This window comes from Dipodomys ordii, unplaced genomic scaffold (assembly GCF_000151885.1).
Source record: "Dipodomys ordii isolate 6190 unplaced genomic scaffold, Dord_2.0 Scaffold219, whole genome shotgun sequence".
Classification (NCBI taxonomy): Eukaryota; Metazoa; Chordata; class Mammalia; order Rodentia; family Heteromyidae; genus Dipodomys; species Dipodomys ordii.
In genome coordinates, this window is record NW_012267435.1 from 125,796 (window position 1) to 146,642 (window position 20,847).

Genomic DNA, 20,847 nt, shown 5'->3' on the forward strand with positions numbered 1-20,847 from the left:
TTAGCTTTCACATTTCTTTGACTCCATTACTGGATATTAAAGTCTGTTACCTACCTGGGCAGAGTAGAGCAGTGTGGATGCAATATGCTCGATGCAGCCCCACATCCTCATTCTGTTCTCTCACAGTGCACAGGGAATTGCTTGCTGTTGGTATCTGCCTTTGAGATGTCTAACCCTTACTGCAATCTTTCTAAGCCAACTGCTTTGGCCTGTTTGTAGTTAAATCTTCAAGTAATGCTTGTACTCCTGAGACAGAGCAGAAGAGAAGGGGAAACCTCTTCCTGGGAAACATGGACAGAGATTAAACACTTTTTCAGCATAATATTATTAAGTTTTTGTAAAGGCTACTAGAGTTGATGCTCTGTTGAATTATAGTTAAGTCTGTATTGTTAATACCATTTCAAAGCTTTCTATGAATGAGTAAAACGATCAAGACAGGCATTTCCCTTATGGCTTAGAGACATGTATCGAAAAATCTTATACTGTGGCTTTTAAAATAACTGGATTATTTTATATTGTCTGCTGTGTGGGAGGATCATACTGCTCCATCTCATTGGAGAATACAATTCTATGATTTAGATATAAAATCATTTAATAAGTTCTGTTAGGTAGAACACACAGGAACATATGTGGAATAGACATGTTACACTATACAAATTTATCGTGGTTTATCAGAATCTTTGCTTCAGCAAACCGAGGCCATATTTATGGAATGTTGTAAACCTAAGGAAACATTCATGAGAACAACTGAATATAAATTGGTGACAACACACAACTCTCCATAGTCAGAACCTCTTATGAGAGGTTTTATATATGTATATATGTATATATAACAAAGGGGACAGTTTGTGCAAAGTCAGCAGAATCCATGGATGGAGGGGCCAAAGGAGAAGTGGATAGTGTGGTAAACTGTGGAAATTCTGTATTTGTTTGTCCTCAAGCAAGATCCTCAGGTATATGAGCCTTGCTAAAATGTTGACAATTTATTCAACATTTTTGCTCTAGGCATTCTACAACAATGGTTAGACAAGACTCAACTCTATGACCTAATAGGATGCTGGATCCACACAGGATCAGGACTGTGCTCTAAGGAGGGGCAGAACAAATTCATCTGCTCTCCAGGGTAAGCAGATATACATGATGCAAAGGGGATTTAGCAGAATTTCATGTCAAGATTTGGAAGGGAATCAAAAAAAGAAGTAATAAATGATAATGAAAAGCAGGGGACCTGAAGTACAGAGCATAGGGAACCATGGGGAAGGGGATTTAAAACAGAAGCAGATTCTCAGAATAAACAGAGGGCTATAATGCACAGTGAACAGAGGTTACAAATGTTCAAGGTTGAAAACCACCTACAAACAAGAGTTTGACCCAGGAAAAATAAGCTTCTCTGGTCCTTTCTTTAACTCCTCATAAAACAACAACAAAAAAAAACTGGGAAAATCTGTATCCCTATTTAAGCATTTCTTCCCTTCCCCTCCCGAAATTAAAAAGTGTATATACAAGATTCAGGACACTGGAATAAAATACAGTGGAAACAGGGGTTATACTGTGGGGAAAAAACATACAAAAGAAACAAAAAGGACGGGAAGGTGGCTCAGCGGTAGAGCGCTTGCCTTACATGCCGGAGACCCTAAGTTCCATTCCTCAGCACCAAATAAGCAGAAAAGGCCAGAAGTGGCACTGTGGCCCAAGTGGTAGAATGCTAGCCTTAAGCTGAAGAGCTGACGGACAGCGTCCAGGCCCAGAGTTCAGCACCCATGACCGACAATAAAAAAGAAAAAAGAAACAAAACAATCACATAGCACATTATAAATATGTTAAAAACAATAGCAAGAAAGAAAATAACCACTTGTGAACCTCTCTTGGGGATAATTTTTCTTAAGATCATCTTATATGGTCATATAAGATGACCATATAAGTGGGGGGAGGGGAAGGAGGAGTAGGGGAGATGGGGAAGGAAGGGATGCTAGAGGAAAACAAAGGAGGAGGTAACAATGCTCGGTAGGAAATGTACACATTACCTTACTCATGTAATTGTAACCCATCTGTACACTATTTTTACAATAAAAATATTTTAAAAAACAGGGAAAACTCTGGCTCATGCCTGTAATCCTAATTCTAGTTACTCAGGAGGCTGAGATCTGAGGATCTGAGTTTCTAAGCCAGGCTGAACAGGAAAGACCATAAGACTTGTTTTGCTATTTATTCACCAAAAAGCCTGAAGTGGAGCTCTGGCTCTGATGGTAGAGCTCTATCCTGGGGTCCCATCTCCTTTCATTAACAAAACGATACCTATGTAACCAAAGGTTGAAAACAAGAGAAGACTTTAAAGTATAATAAAACTTTCAAATGTGGGAACATTTAAGAGGCTAAACTGTGACATGTAACACTGCTATACTGGATGCACAAAAGCCTAATAAAATAATAGATGCTAGTGACCTTTTCCTGGTAATTATTTGATTAGGCTTTGACTTAATCTTTTTAAAGAATTTTACTATTTGCTCTCTCTATAGAGTCTATTATAGTTCAATTAATTCATTTGAAAAATGGGAGAGTGGATCCAAAGGGAGGGGGTGGAAGAATGAAGGAGGAAGAGGCTAGAATGCTTGCAATATTTCATTGTATATACCACAGAACTAAGAAATATAAGGAAGAGGTGGGACTAAGGGGAGTGATGATCACAAAGTGATGACACAGACCAAGATGCACTATACACATACTTTGCTAAATGGCAAAAAGTTCAATACCTAATCAAAAATTAAGAGAAGGAAGAGAAGAGGTATGTTTGAGAATACTGGAAGGGATAAAATTGATCAAGAGGCACTGTATTCATAAACTACTTCTGTGAATGGCAACACCGCTGTACAACTACTTAAAGATAATAAAAATATTCAAAAAAGTAATGTGGGCGCCTTATGGGGAAACAGAGTAAACAAATGAAGAAGAGAAGAGGGGGGAAATGCAATAAAAATCAGATGTATATCCTACAAAATAAACAACTCTTCTGCATATCCTCCTTTCTCTTAAGTGTGGGAGTATCTCAAGTCTTATATGATTTATGTCCCAGTATCTGTGTGTGTGTGTGTGTGTGTGTGTGTGTATTACTCATTCAGTGTGTTCACTTGTAGATTTATAGGAATATTCTAGTTACCACAAATGAGGGAAACCACGCAACCTATGTTTTGTTGACTCTTCTTCAAGTCCTTCCGTTTCCATAAAAAGGGTACATTATCATTCTTTCTGAAAATGAGTATAATTCCATTGTGTAAATTTGACACATTTTTCATGTATTTGGCCAATGAGGTGAATCTAAGTTGATTCCATATCTTAACTATGGTAAACAATTCTGCAATGACCATGGATGTGCTGGTAGCTTTAGAATGACCTTCTTTGTGGTCTATTGGATAAATGCACAGGAGTAGGACTGTTGGATCATAGGGAAGTTCTATGTTCAGTCTCTTGAGGAATCTCCATACTGCTTTCATTCATTGTTTACATTCCCACCAACATTGTAGTAGCCTTGCCTTTTAGCTACCTTCCCACTAGTATCAGCTATTATTCTTTTTATTGATAAACGTTATGCTAACTGGGGTGAAGTGGAATCTCAGTGTTGTTTTGAACTTCTTTTATGGCCAGAGATATACACATAGTGGAGAATTACACAAAGTGGAGAATTCCTAGTGAGAGCAAACACACCAGGGAAAACCATAATGGGGATCCAAATAGGGAAAGATGGAGTAAAGCAATCCCTCTTTGCAGACAAAGAACTATATGGATTCCACACTCAAGCTACTTGAGTTGATCCAAAACTTTGGCAAAGTTTCAGGGTACAAAATGAACCCACAAAAAGCAGTAGCTTTCCTTTATGCCAATAGTGAGAAGACTGAGACTGAAATCAGGAAAGCAACTCCAAGTGTAATTGCCTAAAAAACCTAGGAATTAACTTAATCTATGATGTCAAGGACCTTCCTTGAGAAAATTGTGAAACCCAGAAAAGAAGAAATTGAAGCAGATTTAAGGAAATAGAAAAACTTCTTATGCTCATGGATGGAAAGTATTGGTAGTACAAAAATGTCAATACTGCCCAGAGCAATATGCAAATTCAACACAATGCCCATCAAAAGCCCAACAACGTTCTTCAATGAAATAGAGAAAGCAATCCCAAATTTCATATGGAATAATAAAAGATGCAGAGGAGCAAGAACAATCCTTAGCAGGAAGAACAATTATGGAGGAAAATCAACATCAAATTTCAAGCTTTATTACAAAGCCATGGTAATAAAAACTGCTTGGTACTGGCACAAGAATAGGCATGTGGACCAATGGAATAGAACAGAAGACCCTGAAATGAGCCCACAGACCTAGAGCCACTTAATATTTCCCAAGGAAGGGAAAAACACATTTTGAGGAAACACAGCCTCTTCAACAAATGGTGTTGACAAAATTGGCTATCTATATGCAGAAAACTGAAGCTAGATACTCATATATCACCTTGCACCTGAATCAATTCCAAATGGATCAAGGACCTCAATATAAGACCTGATACATTGAAAATATTACAAGAAGAGGTGGGGAACATACTAGGGCTCCTAGGCATGGGTTGAAACTTCCTAAATATAGATCCGGAAACACAACAAAGCAAGGAAAGACTAGATAAATGGGATTACATCAAACTGAAGAGGTTCTGCATGGTAAAGGACATAGTGAACAAGATAAACAGCCCACAGAATGGGAGAACATTCTTACTGGAAAAGTACCAGAGAAAGACCTCCTATCTAAAATATACTTAGAGCTCAAAAAATTAACCCCCCAAAAACAAATCCTCAAAGAAACAACCACCCAATTAATATCTGGGCTAAAGACTTAGGAGAGACTGCTCAGAAGAAGTAAGAATGGCCAAGAGACACATGAAGAAATGCTCGACTTCTTTGGCCATAAAAGAAATGCAAAGCAAAACAACACTGAGATTCCACCTCATCCCAGTTAGAACGGCCATTATCAAGACAATTAACAATAACAGGTGCTTGTGGGGAGGTGTCCAAAAGGCCACTGTTGGTGGGAATGTAAATTTGTTCAAGAGCTCTGGAAAGCAGTATGGAGATTCCTCAAATGACTAAACATAGAGCTTCCCTATGACACACCAATCCCATTGTTGGGCACTCAACCAATAGACCACAAACAAGGCCACTCTCAAGCTACCAGCACAGATATGGTTGTTGCAGCATTGTTTACAGTAGCCCGGATATGCAATCAACACAGTTTCCCATCAATGGACAAATAGATCAAGAACATGTGGTACATTTACACACTGGAATTCTACTCTCTAGTCAGAAAGAATGATACTGCACCATTCATAAGAAAATGGAAAGACTTGGAAAAAATTGTATAAAGCAAAGAGAGCCAAACCCAAAAGAAACATCGTTTGCATGACTTCTCTGATTTGTTGTAGCTTGAATGTGCCTATAAATCAAAAAGTGAACAACCTGGTTTGTAAAAGATAAAATATATACTTGGACACAAAATATACAGGATGCTAGACATTCACACAGTGAGGTCAAAGGAGTATAATCTTAGAAGAGGATAGTAAAGGCTCAATTGCCATTTGCATAAGATCATATAAAATGATGTTTATCAAACATGACCACCTAGAAATGCATATGAGGTTGTATGTTACTTTGCTTTACGTTTTTCTTTTTGTAGCTGCTTTTGTTTTCTGTACCTTTTGTCTTTTATGCAATTTTACCTGTTTGGAGGAACACAGGACAAAGGGTGACAAGGTGCAGCAGTTTACTCAATGTACACTATGTTGAAAATGATGTATAGAACTTGTGTGGGGAGTCAGGAAGGAAAAACTGGGAGGAAATGAGGGAAGTGGTGATGCTATTCTAAAAGAAATGCCCTCACCACCTGATGTATGTAAATGTAACCACTCTGTACACCAATTTTTCAATGACAATAAAATAAAAAGAATGATCTGGCTGCTAGCAGCATGTACTTCAAGTCCTTGGACCTGCAAGACATTCTCATCAGCCTAGAATCAAATATGGTTAGCTCTATGGTGTTCCAGCAAACCCTGGATTAATTTTATGCAGGCAATCTGCTGCCTAGTGACCAGCAAGCCAAGCCCAACTTCAGTCCTCTCCTTACTGCCACCAGCTCCCTCTAACTGCATGAATTTTCAACCCTGGGTTCACAAACTCCAGAGAGCAGGAAAGACCTTTGGCCATGGACGGGTAGGGGCTGCTGGGATGGGGCATCCACGTCTCAGCAAAAGACTGTCCATAGCCTCTGTAATCCAGGCTCAGTAGCTGTGGTTGTTGGATGCACAATTTTTTCTAGGAACAGCCTTAGCCCAGTGGTAGAGATGCTGAGCTTTTTATGGGTAGCTGTGCCCAGGCGAGCATGTACTGCCTGGGACCTGGGGCTCTGTTCAGCCAGTGGGGACGTGGACTCAGGTAGCTGTGGCAGTAGGACTAATGGGAGTAGCAGGGGTTGTGAACAGTAGCTGGACCTAGACCAGTCCACAAATAGCCCACACTTGACCCTGATGACCCAGCACAGCTGGTTAAAAGCTTGCATGACTCACCCCTGACAGTCTTCATCCCACTTGTTCCCAACAGTACCCCTTAGGCTGAGTTGGGTGGCACCCTGAGGAGCTCATGGATATGGAAAATACTGAAGAAAACTACCTGAGCCTCCAACAGCCTCGTCAGAGCCTCTTGGAAGAAGGAATGAAGCCAGAAGGAGGCTGTTTCTACCTCTAGCCATTTGGGAAGAGAAATGGGGCCCAAGGACCCCAGCCCAGGTGAAGAGAGTGAAGAGAGTGAAGGGTTGGTGACACTGATCCCAATGGCATTCTGACCAATGATGTTGGTGTTGGTGGCCCCAGTGGGCATCATAGAAATCCCCCATACCTCTGAAAGAAGGAGGAGAATAGCAAGGAGAGGTGCCAGGACAGTGGGCAGAGCTGAATGAGGGTGGCGGTGGCCACACCAGCAAGAGAACTATGAGATGGTGTCATATGGAGATATCCTGTATGTGTGCTTGCCCTGTGCCAAGGGCTTTCCTGCCTGTGAGCAGCTCACTGCTCATATGGAGATGCACACAGAGGAGGAGCTGTCCATCAAGGAGGAGGGGGCATGTGAGACAGGCAGCAGGGCTGCTGAGGAGGAGGCTGAGGATCTTGATGCCTCACACAGCCTATGCAGCAGACACCCAGTCATTTGCATTCTCAGTCTGTGAGAAGACTACAAGGACCTGGCCACCCTGAGGCAGCAGGCGAAGACACTCTGGCTCATGAGTCCATTCCTCTGTATATCAACAAAATGTTCACCCAGGATGACCCTATGACACAACCCATGCAGAGCCACCTGGACCTGAAGCCTTTTGCCTGTGATGAGTGTGTCATGCTCTTGACCCAGCAGCACTGCCCCAGATGCCCCCCACCCAGAGCTTTAGTCAACTGTCTGTACCTAGGGAAGCCAAGAGGAGGAAAGCCTTCAGGCCCAACCTGATGTGTGATGCTGGTGGGGACCATTCTGCCTCCTGTCCCACTACTTGGTGCAGCCCTGGGGGGGGGGCTGCTAAGAATAATTGTGAATGGATTTGCTGAGAGCTGGTCCCTTTCCTTCAGGCTGGGTTAGGGAAGGGTTAGAAGAGAACCTCTTCATGCTAGTGAAGCACTGTTCTTCCTGAGATTATGGGTGGTGCCTGGAACAGGCCCCTGCCTGGAAGGAAACATGACTATGTGTATGTGTCTGTATGAGTCCCTCACTCCAGGGAGCAGATGCTTGGGGGCAGCTCCTTTCCTCCTTTAGCCAGGGTGGCATTGCTCTCTGGCACAGGAATAGTCAAGGTGACCCCACCACCTAACTCTGGGCTTGTGTTGCTGTAACAACTATGGATATGTTCTTCCTCCATATGTTTTGTAAATTGGGAACTCTTTTTAAACCCAAACAAACAATCCTTAATTTTCCTCTTATCCCTTTGGGGCTGAGCCCTGCTCTGCAGACTGAATGTAACTGGAGCAAGTGCCCCTACCTGAGAAGTGATGTTGTGTGCCCATCAGTGAGCTTATCTCTCCAGGCCCCAGAAGCCCTCCCTTGCCCAAAGGCTTCCCTGGTCCTGAGCCCTGCCAAGGCAGCCTCAAGAAAACACATGTTTCCTATACTTTTCAAGAAACATTCTTTGTCTAGAGGTGCTTGTTTTTGTTTTTGCCTTTTGTTTTTCAGTTGAGAACTCTCTGCCCTACCGCCACCCCACATCCCACCCCCATTCCATCTAACATTTATGGAAGTGTTGGAACTGCAAGGGTTAGGGGTGGAGGGAGGCTGGACTTGCTGCCAAGGGCTTCAGTATTTGTGTTTCTCATTTCTGGATGTGTGCATGAGTGTGGTTGCACTGTGTCTGTGCACAGATGCTTCACGTTCTTTCCTCACTGAACAAGGTGGAGAGACTTTTGACCATTGCTAGCTCTTGAAGTCATGAGAACAGTACAGTACTCTGGTGACTGGAAGCTGAGGGTGAACTGATTGCTTTTTTTATTTGTAGGAAAAAGCAGGGCTCAGGTCAGTCACAGGAGCCATCTTGAGTCCTGGAGGTCTGGACCCCAAGCTATCAACTGCTACTCACTATGCATGCTTAGTGTCAGGCAGTGTGACCCACAAGGACAGACCAGCTCACAGCATCTCCTGCCAAGAACAGGATAAGTTGGAAGTGAGACCCGTTCTCCCCTCCCAGCACTCCACCCCTACCCACTCCACATCCTGTCCAAATTTGCAGCTGGAGAGACCCCAAACCCCTATGGGCACATCTAGTGTGGGCAAGAGCCAATCATGGGACTAGAGAAGAGAAGACAATCTTTGAACCCTCCTGGCCACTCTAGTGAGGGTTGATCATGCCCATGAGCTCAACCTAGTCTGGTTCCAATGATTCCCCCATACCATAGGTTTCTCAGATATTGTGTGGGTCCTAGCCACAAACTGAGCCAGACCAAGGTTGCATGCTTCCTTCCATTGCCCTTGGCCAGCTGAGCCACAGGACTGGGCTATCAATCTTTTGTCTTCATTTTGCTTCATACATTTTTCTTGTTTCCATTCAATTTTAAGTTCAGACCAAAAAAAAATTCCAGAATAATCCCCAATCCCAACCATTCAGAGACCATCCAAGTGAAAGCAGCCAAGCTTAGGGACTTAGGTGGTGAGTGATGTTTTCTGGGAATGAGGGAGTGAGGTCACAGGTTTCTTGGTGGAGCCTCCATGTGTTCCCCTATCCCTGAGCTGGCTCTCTTTCCTGTGAGATAGGAGATGGAGGTCTGGACCCTTGGTCTCAGTTCCAACAAGTCTCGCTGAGCACCTGAGGAAACACCTGGGCTACTCCCTAACCCTATTAGCACTTAAACCCACATGTAGCACATGGGAATTGTGCATGCGCCCAGTGGCACACGTGGCCTCTAACACCATAGGCGGCTGCATCTATGAGGTGACTCCGCTACACAACTTCAGGGACTCGGAGCAGAGCTTCATCATTCAGTGTCTGGGTGACAGAGCAATGTACCCACCCAGTACTGTATCAAGGTTTTTCTGTATTTTAATGAGAAAGCACCATGTAGGTTTCTGTTTTTTTTTTCCTGTCATGGGCCTAGAACTTGGGGCCTGAACACTGTCCTTGAGCTCTTCTGCTCAAGGCTAGTACTATACCACTTGAGCTACAGCAGTATTTCTAGTATCCTGGGTATTAACTAGAGAAAAGAGTCTCAAGGACTTTCCAGCCTGGGCTGCCTTTGAACCATATCCTCAGATCTCAGCCTCGTGAGTAGCTAGGATTACAGGTGTGAGTAACCAGTGCCTAGCAAATTCCGTATTTGAGGTGATAAAGGTAGTTGGGATAAGGAGGGGTTAATACAACACTTGGCTTTGTTTTCATTTCCTTGGACTCCATGTCAGTATTTGTTTAAACTGTGTGTGTGTGTGTGTGTGTGTGTGTGTGTGTGTGTGTGAATAATGATAAGAGCCTCACAAGGAAATTAAACCATGGGAGGTAAATGCAGCTTACAGATTTCTGCTTCCATCTCTTAATTCCTAAGTGTTTCAGAGAAACAGTAAGCAGAAAATGGCAACTGTAACTAAGGAATGATGACTTTTTAGAGGGGGGAAATAAGCTCAACTCAAATTCACAAAACCTATTTTTTAAACCAAAATGTATTTTGAATGAGTATGGAACCTCAGTTAGCAAAGATACAAAATGATAGTAATACACTTTTCTCATTGTTTACAAAAACTTTTACAGTTTCAGATCTCAGCAGCTCTAAAGCCAGTCCCAGATAATCCTCATCTTCCAATACAGGTCCTGGGCCAGCTCTAGAACAGCTCATGGGCAGACATAGGGCTGGGAAGAGGTGGGAAGCCTCCCTGGATTCACCACGGACCTCATCATCAATCCCAAGGATTCTCCAAGTCCAGATGGCACCTAACAGCTTGGGCCTGTGCTACCCAGGCCTCAGGCCTGCTGGCTTTACCTTAAATTGTTGCAACAGCTGCTGCCTATTGGTGGCTGTGAGTTCTGGTCACAGGACCTGAGTCTGGACCTGGGCCTCAGGGGAAAGGTGAGCTCCTTCTGATGCTCTGCCCCTGAACCTTGGGGGCGGGGGTGGACTGAGGTGAGAGTCTAACTAAAGCCAAATGCAGGGACTTTTGCATAGCTCAGTTGACTCCAGTGGGTCCGTTAACCTCCTACATCTCTCTCTCTAGTGAAGGGCTGAAAGGACTGTCAACAGTGTTGTTCTTATATCAATGTGTTTGTGCAGTCATGAATGTATTCATTTCTCAGACTTGGGACACGGAGATAACAGCAAAATGGGCACTGCCACTGCCTGCTCCCTCAGGACCCAGACACTGCAAGGCCTCCTCCAAGATTTGGGGGAAAAGAGGGAAAAAAAGAAAAAAGATGAACCTTTAAGAAAATGAAACTCTCAAGCAATTTGCAGCATAGCCATACACCTCAACCTGTGAATCCAACAACCTAAACCCAAACTGACTATCCCAACTCATGTAGCCAGGAGGGGGTTCTAGTCCATTACCACTTGGGGACACTGGACCACCTGCTCACTGTCCCCATGCTGAAGTTTTCACTGGTCCTTAGAGACCTTTGTAGGAGTGTAACCAGGCTAGCCTGCTGGAAGGCATTGCCCTCCTACAGCTATCTTGGGTGGGGGAAGGCCTGTGCCTGTCTCCCACCTCCAGGCCTGAGTAACAAAAGCTCAAGCCAGGCTGAGAGGAGCAGATGGAGTGCTTAGCAGAGTCCTCTCTGAAGGGACCAAGTCTTCCAATTTGCCAGTCACAATGGGGACTATCTAAAGTGAAACTGTAGATGCTATAAGGGAATGGCAAAAGATTTGACCAGTTTTAGTTGATTTTCCAAATGGGATTGGTGGGAATTGAGGCTGTCTGGAAGCCCTTCCTAGGATGCCCCCAGCTTCAGTTGAGCCACTTTAATTTTCTACAGAAACCCCTTCCCCTACATCCCTTCCCTATTAATTGCTGTCACTTATTGAACTCAAAAATGCTCCATAACAGGGGCTGGGAAAGTAGCTCGGTGGTAGAGGCCTTGCTTTGCACACATGAGGCACTTTGATTGATTCCTCAGTACCACATAAGCAGAAAAAGCCAGAAGTGGTGCTTTGCCTGAAGTGGTAGAGCGCTAGCCTGCTGAAGAGCTGAGGGACAGAGCCCAAGCCCAGAGTTCAGGCCCCACGACTGACAAAAAAATAAAATAAAATAAATGGTTCCATCACAGTCCTCAGTTGGGGCAGGGAGGGGCCCAGGGTACCCATCTAATTGGCAGGACACGTTGGGGCCAGGTGCTGTGTGGAGCCACTCTTACCCGCCCTTCAGTTGCTTGCCCCAGCTACTTCAGGAGCCCTAGGTTGGGCTCTGGCTCATTTTCATATACCTCAAGTGGAATGGGATGGAAAGTAGATACAGCTCTTTTAGGGAATTGGTATTGCAAAACCCATTATGTCCTACTTTATAACCTTCACAAAGAGGGGCAGAAGCACTAGGGTCACACTCCTTTACTGGCTGAACCCTTTGTACTCAGCACATTGAGTTCACATCCCTCAAGGGTTAGCATAAATTCAGGTCAGAGTTGCAGGTATGCAGCCCTCTAGTGTCACAGAAAACTAGTTGACCAATGGCAATTTCCAATCAGAAATGTGCAGTATTAATGTATAGTGATGAGAAAGTATTAATCGCTTCATGAAAGGCATGATGGAAAACATTATAAAAAGAATTTGATGCAGAAAACAGTAAATTTTTATTATAAGTAAGTTCCCAGTGACATGGCTGGCAGAGTTCTCTGTTGTACTTGTATTCAATTACTTCTTTGACTTCCCTTTACCTGTAAGGAAACAGCAGTTGGTGTGTTTATGAGTAGAACATCCCTGAGAAAATGTTCAAGGTATAGAAAACACATGGACATTGTTTGTTTCCCAGGGGACTGAACCAGAACCCTAAGTGGACCTTTAGGCTAAGGTATAGTGAACACCTGGGGAGAATGTGGAGGTGGACTCTGACAAACTTTCAAGGTACTTTGGAACACAACACTCTGGTAAGATATATAAGGAAACGTAAGACATTCTTCTACCTCAGAAACGTTTCAATGCACTGATTTGAGCAGAATTTTCAGTACACAGGTACAATAGATATATGCTTAGAGAAAGTGAATCATGAAACAACTGTAAACAGAAAACATTTTAACAAGACTTATTTGGATATTTTACATAAAATAGCTTCCTAAATGTGACATAAAAGAACAACATGTCAACTGGAATTACTTTAAGCAAAATATGTACAAGCAACAGTGCTTTTTTAATTTCTCAGATAGAAAAGTATAAAATATTTTGATGGGCACTTTGGAATTTGTGTCGTTATTTTAAACAAGATAACGATTGGTCCTCATTTTCATCTATACTCTTGGTTTTACCTGTTCATATGCTCGTGAACAACCCAATTTGATGGGAAAATTGTATGGACACAAGGGATGTAAGCAATTTTTTTGTCTTGCATAATACCAAAATAGTAACTAGCATAGATTACAAATGTGTGTTTCTGAGTTTTCATCAATCTGGTACTTCCACAAGCAGCCTGGGACTGGCATTTGCTTTCTGAACCACTTTTCAAAAAGCCTAGATATGTGACTTCAGATATGGAAGTGGTGGCAATGATTCCTGTAGATGAGTAAAAGAATAAAGTGGTCTCAGGCTGAAATCTCCTGATCCCCCTTCATGGTGGTGTGTATGCCTGCCCCTGGCACTAAAACACCTCTAGATTTGGTGCAATCTCTTCCTGCACATCAGGACATTGTCATACTTACCCTCAGACTTTTCAGGAGTCATATTCTCCTTCTGATCCTGAACCACGTCAAATTCTGAAATTAACACACTTGTTACTTTAGGTCTCAAGGCATGATTCACAAATTCACAATCTTTTCTTACCCCAGACCATGAAATAAAAGCCTTTTCTCTAGTGTGGCATTAAATGTCATGAATAAAATTTGCTTGAGGTACCTATCCAAAGTTCTATGCCAGAAACCAAAGAAAGCCCTGATCAAAAATCAACACCTTCTCTCTTTCCCAAGACTTCCCTCAGAATACTCACTTGTATTTTTTCACCCTGGCATTTGATTTTTTTATGTTTAACATATTTTTGCCACATTTTATGATGTAGAGAATAAATGGAAAATGAAAAGGGTACGAAACTAAGAAACAGGGACCAATTAGTTGTTTTTAGAAGTGGACTGATGAAACTTTCCTGTGGCATCAAAATCAACAGAGCTTTTCAAAAACTACAGATCAGATCCATGTTGAAGCAGAATAATTGTTCCTGGCCAGCTATTGCAATGTGACATTCACAACTGGACTCTGGTTCAGATAAAGTTCCCCTACAGGAAATTATCGACACAAGTAGGAAAATACCAAGACAGATTATATCCTTAATTCCTGTATTTACTCATTGTTAACAAAATGAGTGGGGCAAGGACTCATAATATATGAAACAAATTGAGATATTCAGCTTTAAGAGCAAATAATGAAAATGTACACACACACACACACACACACACACACACACACACATATATATATATATATTCACATAGTGAAAGGAGAAAGAGAGACATGGAAAAGGTGGAAGAAAGCAAGAACTATTAAAAACTGATAAAGCTAAATGAAATCAATGTGAGGGTGTTTATTTTTATACTCCTCAACATTGAAACAGATTAAATTAAATCAATATCAAAAGTAAAATATAGAGGATATTTTAATACTGCTTCTTTTATGAATATTGAGGTATTTTAAAGCTATACTTTCAATATATGGGGCCACACTTTTATGTTTATTTCCCAGTGTTATGGAGCCTCTGTATTCTGAAGGACAGCCTGAGGATAAACCACACTGCATTTTCATGCAGCATATGGTGTGGTGTGTGAGCATTATCTATCAATGTCATCTGAAGTTGGATTCCTGGGGAACATTCCAGCAATATTTGTGTCAAACTTTGTTATTTCAATTAAAAATCGTGGAACTTGTGGCATCATCTGATAGTGAGTAGAATGATGAAAGTTAACTCTGTATTGTAGAAATACAGTAATATTTAACCCTAAGGTGCTACATCCAACTTCTCAGGAAGAAATCCAGTGTACAGGCAAACATGAAAAACATCAATTAATTATACCTCATAGGGATAATAAAGAAAGCGAGATTTAAAGAAATTAATGGACTACATTACTAATGATGCTCTAGAAAACGTTCATCACGGAATGTTTTCCTTAAGCATGCTTTGTGCCTCACATATGTTTTTCTTATAAATACTCTTCATTGAAGAAATGGTGGGCTTGGCTGAATTTATATTTCCTAAATTTGAAGTTAGTTTTTTTTTTTAATCCACTTTGAAAGCATATGAGCCTGGGTGCTGGTGGCTCCTGCCTATAATACTAGGTACTCAGGAGGATGACATCTGCTAATCACTGTACAAAGCTATCCTGGGCAGGAAAGGTCCTGAGACTCTTATCTCCAATTAATCACCAGAAATGTGGAAGTCATGTTGTGGTTCAGAATAGAAGAACAGTAGTACGAAGGGAAAAGTTCATGGACAAACCCAGACCCTGGGTTCAACCCCCAAAATTGACAGAAACGAAAAAAATGTTGCATAAAAGCAGCCACCCCTTGCAAAATATTTGTAGGAAAGTGTGGTTTATCCCTAAAATCCTTACTGTCCAACAGGCTAAAGTAGGGACGATCACAGTTCCCAACCAACTCCAGAAAAAAATTCCTCAAGACCCAGTCTCATGAACAGAGTAATATGGGCCTGTCATCCTAAGTACAGGAAAAAATAAACAGAATCCTTGTCCAGGCCATCCTCAGAGAAAAGTTAGATGCTATTAAAAATCACAAAATCAAAAATGGCTAGAAGGAAGCATGACTCAAGCGGCAGAGAACCTCATTGGCTAGCACAAGTTCCTGAGTTCAATCTCTTGCACTGAAGAAATAAAACCCAGATCAACAGGCTTTGAATAAATATTGTCATATACAATTGTGATGCCAAAGAAGCAATGGAAAACAAAGATGGAGTGAAAATTTCTAGCATCTTGTCATTTTCCATTGAAAAGTGCACAGCTGTTTTACACTGCACACCTCTGATTTATAAGCATCTAGAGGAAAGTGACTCAACTCTCATTGGTAGGAAGTACAGCAAGTTTGGGATGGAATATGAATCTGTCTCCTCCAGTCTACTGCTCCTTGTTAAGACACAGCATCTAAAGTCTAAGTTCAGATATTTATTCAGTGGGTTTCCTATTAGTATGTAATCAGGCTGTTCTCATCCACAAGCTATGTTGCCTTAAAACTCCAAAGATTTGCATTACACTTTTAGTACAATAATTGTGAAGGGCTCAAAACACCATTCTAATGAAACCAAGTTTAACTCTTTACATGGTGTGACTGACAAAGTAATCCAAGTTCCCTAGTTACCAGGGGTGTGTTATAGTAGTGTTCCAACAAGAACTGTGTTTTAAAATGCATTAAATACATCTTGGGGGAAAGGTACAATGCTTTTTTAATATGAGACAACAAGTGGAATAAAATGGTAGCTACCTCTGTGGTAACCAAAATTTCTATTTCTCGATAACCCCCACTCCCAATCCTGAATCTCTGGCTTCCAGAATGCAGTCTGCCCAGTCCTGACCACAGCTGAAGAATAGCCCCCAGTCATCTTTGAGCTTCTGTAAACCACCACCTGTGTGTGGTTCTGCCCTGATTATATAAACTCTGCCCCACTGAAGGTCGGTGCTGCTCTTGTCCTTCCAGGATGAGGCAGTCATTGGCTGGCCAAATAAAACTCCTTGTCACCTTTAACTGTGCCTTCGTGGATTTTCTTGACTTCAGGGACATTACACTGGAGGCTACAGTGAGAAAATCAATCTGGATAGCATCAGACCTTGGCCCCTAGGAAACCACCCTCTTAGGCCAGTGTCTTGGCCCTCAGGGAACAGCTTCTTCTTTTTGTCTATTGTGGGGCTTGAACTCTGGGCCTGGGCGCTGTCCCTGAGCTCTTCAGCTCAAGGCTAGAGCTCTACCACTTAAGCCACAGTACCACTTCTGGTTTTCTGAGTGGTTTATTGGACATAAGAGTCTCACAGACTTTCCTGCCCGGGCTGGCTTTGAACCAGGATCCTCAGAACTCGGCCTCCTGAGTAGCTAGGATTACAGGCATGAGCCACTGGCACCCAGCCTAGGGGGAAGCTTCTGAGTGAACCCATTAAGTTTCTCAGCTCCAATGTTCCCTGAGCCTCCCTGGAGTATCTGTTTCCCCAAGGACAATGTGGACAGGAATTATTTGGCTGGAGCTTCCTTGGGAAGCCAACTGGGACTTCTTTGAGAAGCCATGTGGGTTATCTCTCTGTCTTATCTGTCTTTTGGTATTGTTTGCCTCTTGTTCTCTCTGCCTAATTTTTACAAACATGGGTCAGACATCTGTGTTCGTTAAAGCCACTGGCTGATGGCCTCAGTGCGCTAGTAACAATGGATGGAAACCACTGGGGAGGTGCCCCCTGAGATGCTTCAGTGCCCTGTGGTCTTCCGCCACTCTGACACCTGGCTCTGGGACACCGAACTGCCAGAAATCTTTTTAGAGTTATTCAGAAATTTTCTGGAAGTCTCTATCTTGTTTTCTCTCTAGGCAATGGCAGGGTGACACACTGCCCAGAATAGACAGTAGGGAGATTGGTTTGCTGAGTGGAGTGGCAGGCCCATTCAGCAGACTTAGAGCCCTTAAAGGGATGAACTGGGGGCCCACTAGGCCCCAACTCAGCCTTTGGTTTTGGTCTTGTTCCGTTTAAAAATTGGCACCAGTTTTAAATGTGGATTGTTGTTTTTGTTGTTCAATTGGGTATCTCTGGGCCCAGTCACAGGCCTATTAAGTCCCCCTCCCTGTGTGGCAGCAGTAAAGAGGTATGGCTGGATGGTTGTAGACCTGGCTTGGTCCCCTAGCAATTTGGCTAAAGGCAAGGCTGTAAGCTTGATCCACACATTTGCCTGGTCCTGGCAGTGTAAAAAAGTTGTAAAATGCTCTTTTCGAAAAGAGGCTGCAATGCTTGGTAAGAAATGTATGCATTATCCTGCCCATGTAATTGTAACCCCTCTGTACAGTATGTTCACAAATAAAATAAAATAAATATAAAAAAATAAAAAATAAAAAAAATAAAAGTGGATGAAAGACAAAGTCAGGCCAGTTTAGTTTCAGGTGACTGCTACTCAGCCTTCTTCCAACTGTAGGTACAATTCAAAAGGCCAATTGGTATGATAAAGTGTTTATTAAACATGCAGTTCCTGGGGAAAATGAGGCCCAGCTGAAGTTCATTGTTCTGCTAATGCTTGGAGAAATAAGACCCAGCTAAATGTCACTATTAAAAAGTTTTGTCTTACTCATTTTTACATGCGTTAAGATCTTTGTGAACAACTGTGTTTGTATGAGTGTGTTATGTGTGTGAATATGTTCAAGAAACTGTCAGCATGCTGTAAAAAAGGGGAAAAATTGGGTGGGTTTATACTTAAACCACAAATAGGTAAAAAGGTAAATGTGTGAGTTTAAATTCCTAAAAGATCATCAGGTTTGGGTGTATAAAAGGGCTTCTAAGGATTCTCTAATTTGCAAATTAACATAATCTGGTATTTTAATATGTAAGAGTGTTAACACTATGTAATCAAGTTATCTGGCCTGGCAAAAAGGTATTGGGAACTTGGGATTCATTTCCTTTCTGCTAAGTGGGGAATACAGAGGAGAGAAGTATTAGAAATTTAAATGTAAACATTTGTTTATCAATGCCAAAGACTTTGTCTTTTCTGTATAAAACTGCTTGTTTTTTTTTTTCAGGAAAACAGGACTGTGAGGATATCTTCGGTGGTTAGGGATCAACTGGCAAAGGTACAACTCAGCCAGTCCATGCCTGGTAGGACGGGCCCTAGTGGGGAGTCCATGCATGGTGGAAGAGGATAAACTGGCACAAAGGCAGTTCATCTAACCCTAAGGAGGTGATGGGAATATGCCCATTCTGTAGCATGGGCCGGGTGCCTATCTTTGCCCTGTTTCCTTTCCCTGCAGATAGACACTGGAAATGGGTGATGTGATTGGTACTTTGAAAACTGCCCCTTGAACTGTAAAGGAGGATTTAAAAGGGTTTATGTAATTGGGTCTCAATAATATTTTACAATTAGCTATATTTTAGAAAAAGCAAAAAGATGCTCTGAGATTCCTTGTTTGTCAAATCTGGATGTGTGGTATAGTGCTGGCGCTTCATCACCCCCACTTCCAATCCTGAATCTCTGGCCTCCAGAATGCTGTCTGCCTGGTGCTGATGACAGCTGACAGTATCCCTGCCCCCCAATCATCTTTCAGCTTCTGTAAACAGCCATCAGCATGTGGTTCTGACCAATATAAACTCTGCCTCAAGGGAGGTCCTTGCTGTTCTTGGCCCTCCCAGGACAAGGCAGTCATTGGCCAGCCAAATAAAATACCTTGTCACCTTTAATCATGCCTCCTTGGAGTTTCTTTTTGTGTGTGTGTGTGGATTTTTTTTTTGGTCCAGTCGTGGGGCCTGAACTCTGGGCCTGGGTGCTGTCCCTCAGCTCTTCAGCTCAAGGCTAGTGCTCTACCACTTGAGCCACAGCGCCACTTCCGGCTTTTTTTTATGTGGGGCTGAGGAATCGAACCCAGGGCCTCAGGCATGCAAGGCAAGTACTCTACCACTGAGCCACCTTCCCAGCCCCTCCTTGGAGTTTCTTGACTTTGGGGATATTACATCTCCACTATCCAGTCAATTTTCAGCAACATTTCAGGCCCCTTTCTGACATGTTATTTGCTCACCTTCCTTGTATTTCACTCTGTAGGATGCACACCCCTTTTCCATAGCAAGCATTCTTTCTGGAGAATCACCTCTAATCTTGAATGATCCTTCATCTTTCTTCTCTCTCTTAGACATAATATCATACAGTTTAACCATTGGATATAAACGCTGAGGGTTCTCCTCAGTAACTTGCTGAGCCTAGGAGTGTGAGCACATACAGATGAATTGGTATACATCAATAATATACAACACAAGTATATACATCAGGGATATACACATTTTATACATCATAGACATGTAATATGCACAAATACCACATGTAGCTAATCATAATTTGTAAACGTCTTGAACATCCACATATATTTGTCACTATACACAGACACACACACACACGCATATATATACACACACAAAGAATGTATGTATGTGTGTGTGTGCGTGTGTTCATAGTAATCTAAGTCTTCTTCAAGACAGGCTACTTTAAATAGCAGGCCACAAGGACAAAGAGTAGGTATTTTCATCTCCACTAACATCAATGTTTGCCAATTCTTGTATAAAAATAAAAAAGAATATCACCCCCAGGATCATAAGAATCAAGTATGTTATTCAATAGCACTTCACTTCTGTACTTTTATACCTGCATGTACTCTAATTTACTTTTAAAATCAATTCATATGACTCAAGTCCTACATTGCTACGGTACTCACCACCTCAGCTCTGGTTTGTTGATAAGGTGTTCCACAATGGTTCAAGGTACTGCGTTTAGATTTCCTTTGCTTACCCATATTTCACTCTGAAATATGACACTGATATTAGGAAAATGCAACTCATAGACTACAATATTTGGCTGCACCTATCCAAAGTTTGACTTGTAAATTTTTTAAATTGTGGAGGGAGGTTAATAATATGTCATGCAGCATTTGTAAACATGTACAATTTCCTATCAAAACACATACATATATGATAAAGTAAATATAGTTCAATTAGGCACAAAAAACTCTTCATTCCTATGGCAAAGATATACTACTGTCTTGTTCAAGTTTATCTTGTTGAAAGATGATGAAAATCCAAGTTTACCAAGAAATCACTTGTTTGTAGTAATATCTTTATAGCCTTCACAGATAATGACTGACTACTGATTTTATCAAAGAGGTATTGCTTGCTTTCAAGGAGGCATCACAAAAAACAGTAACAAAGAAAATTTAAATTGGGGCTAGTAATAACTTGATTACCTTTATCTACACCCCTTTGCCACAAAGATGGCTTCTTAGAGGGAAGAGACCTCCATTCCTCCTTGTGTAGGGTTAGGCTGTTCAATCTGGCAGCACCTCTCCTATTTTTCTCTTCTGGACTTTGAATATTCAATTGCAAGTTCTCTAGCTTGGTGTGCTGTCATTTGAGGCATATCACCAGGGCAGGTTTTACCTGATTGGTTTTGAGTAAGAGTCT

The 20,847-nt window shown here is 42.0% G+C and overlaps 1 pseudogene; it reads left to right on the forward strand.

Moving 5' to 3' along the window:
* The first annotated feature begins 5,992 nt into the window (after nt 1–5,992).
* LOC106000459 lies at nt 5,993–7,517 on the forward strand (annotated as a pseudogene).
* Nucleotides 7,518–20,847: the final 13,330 nt, after the last annotated feature.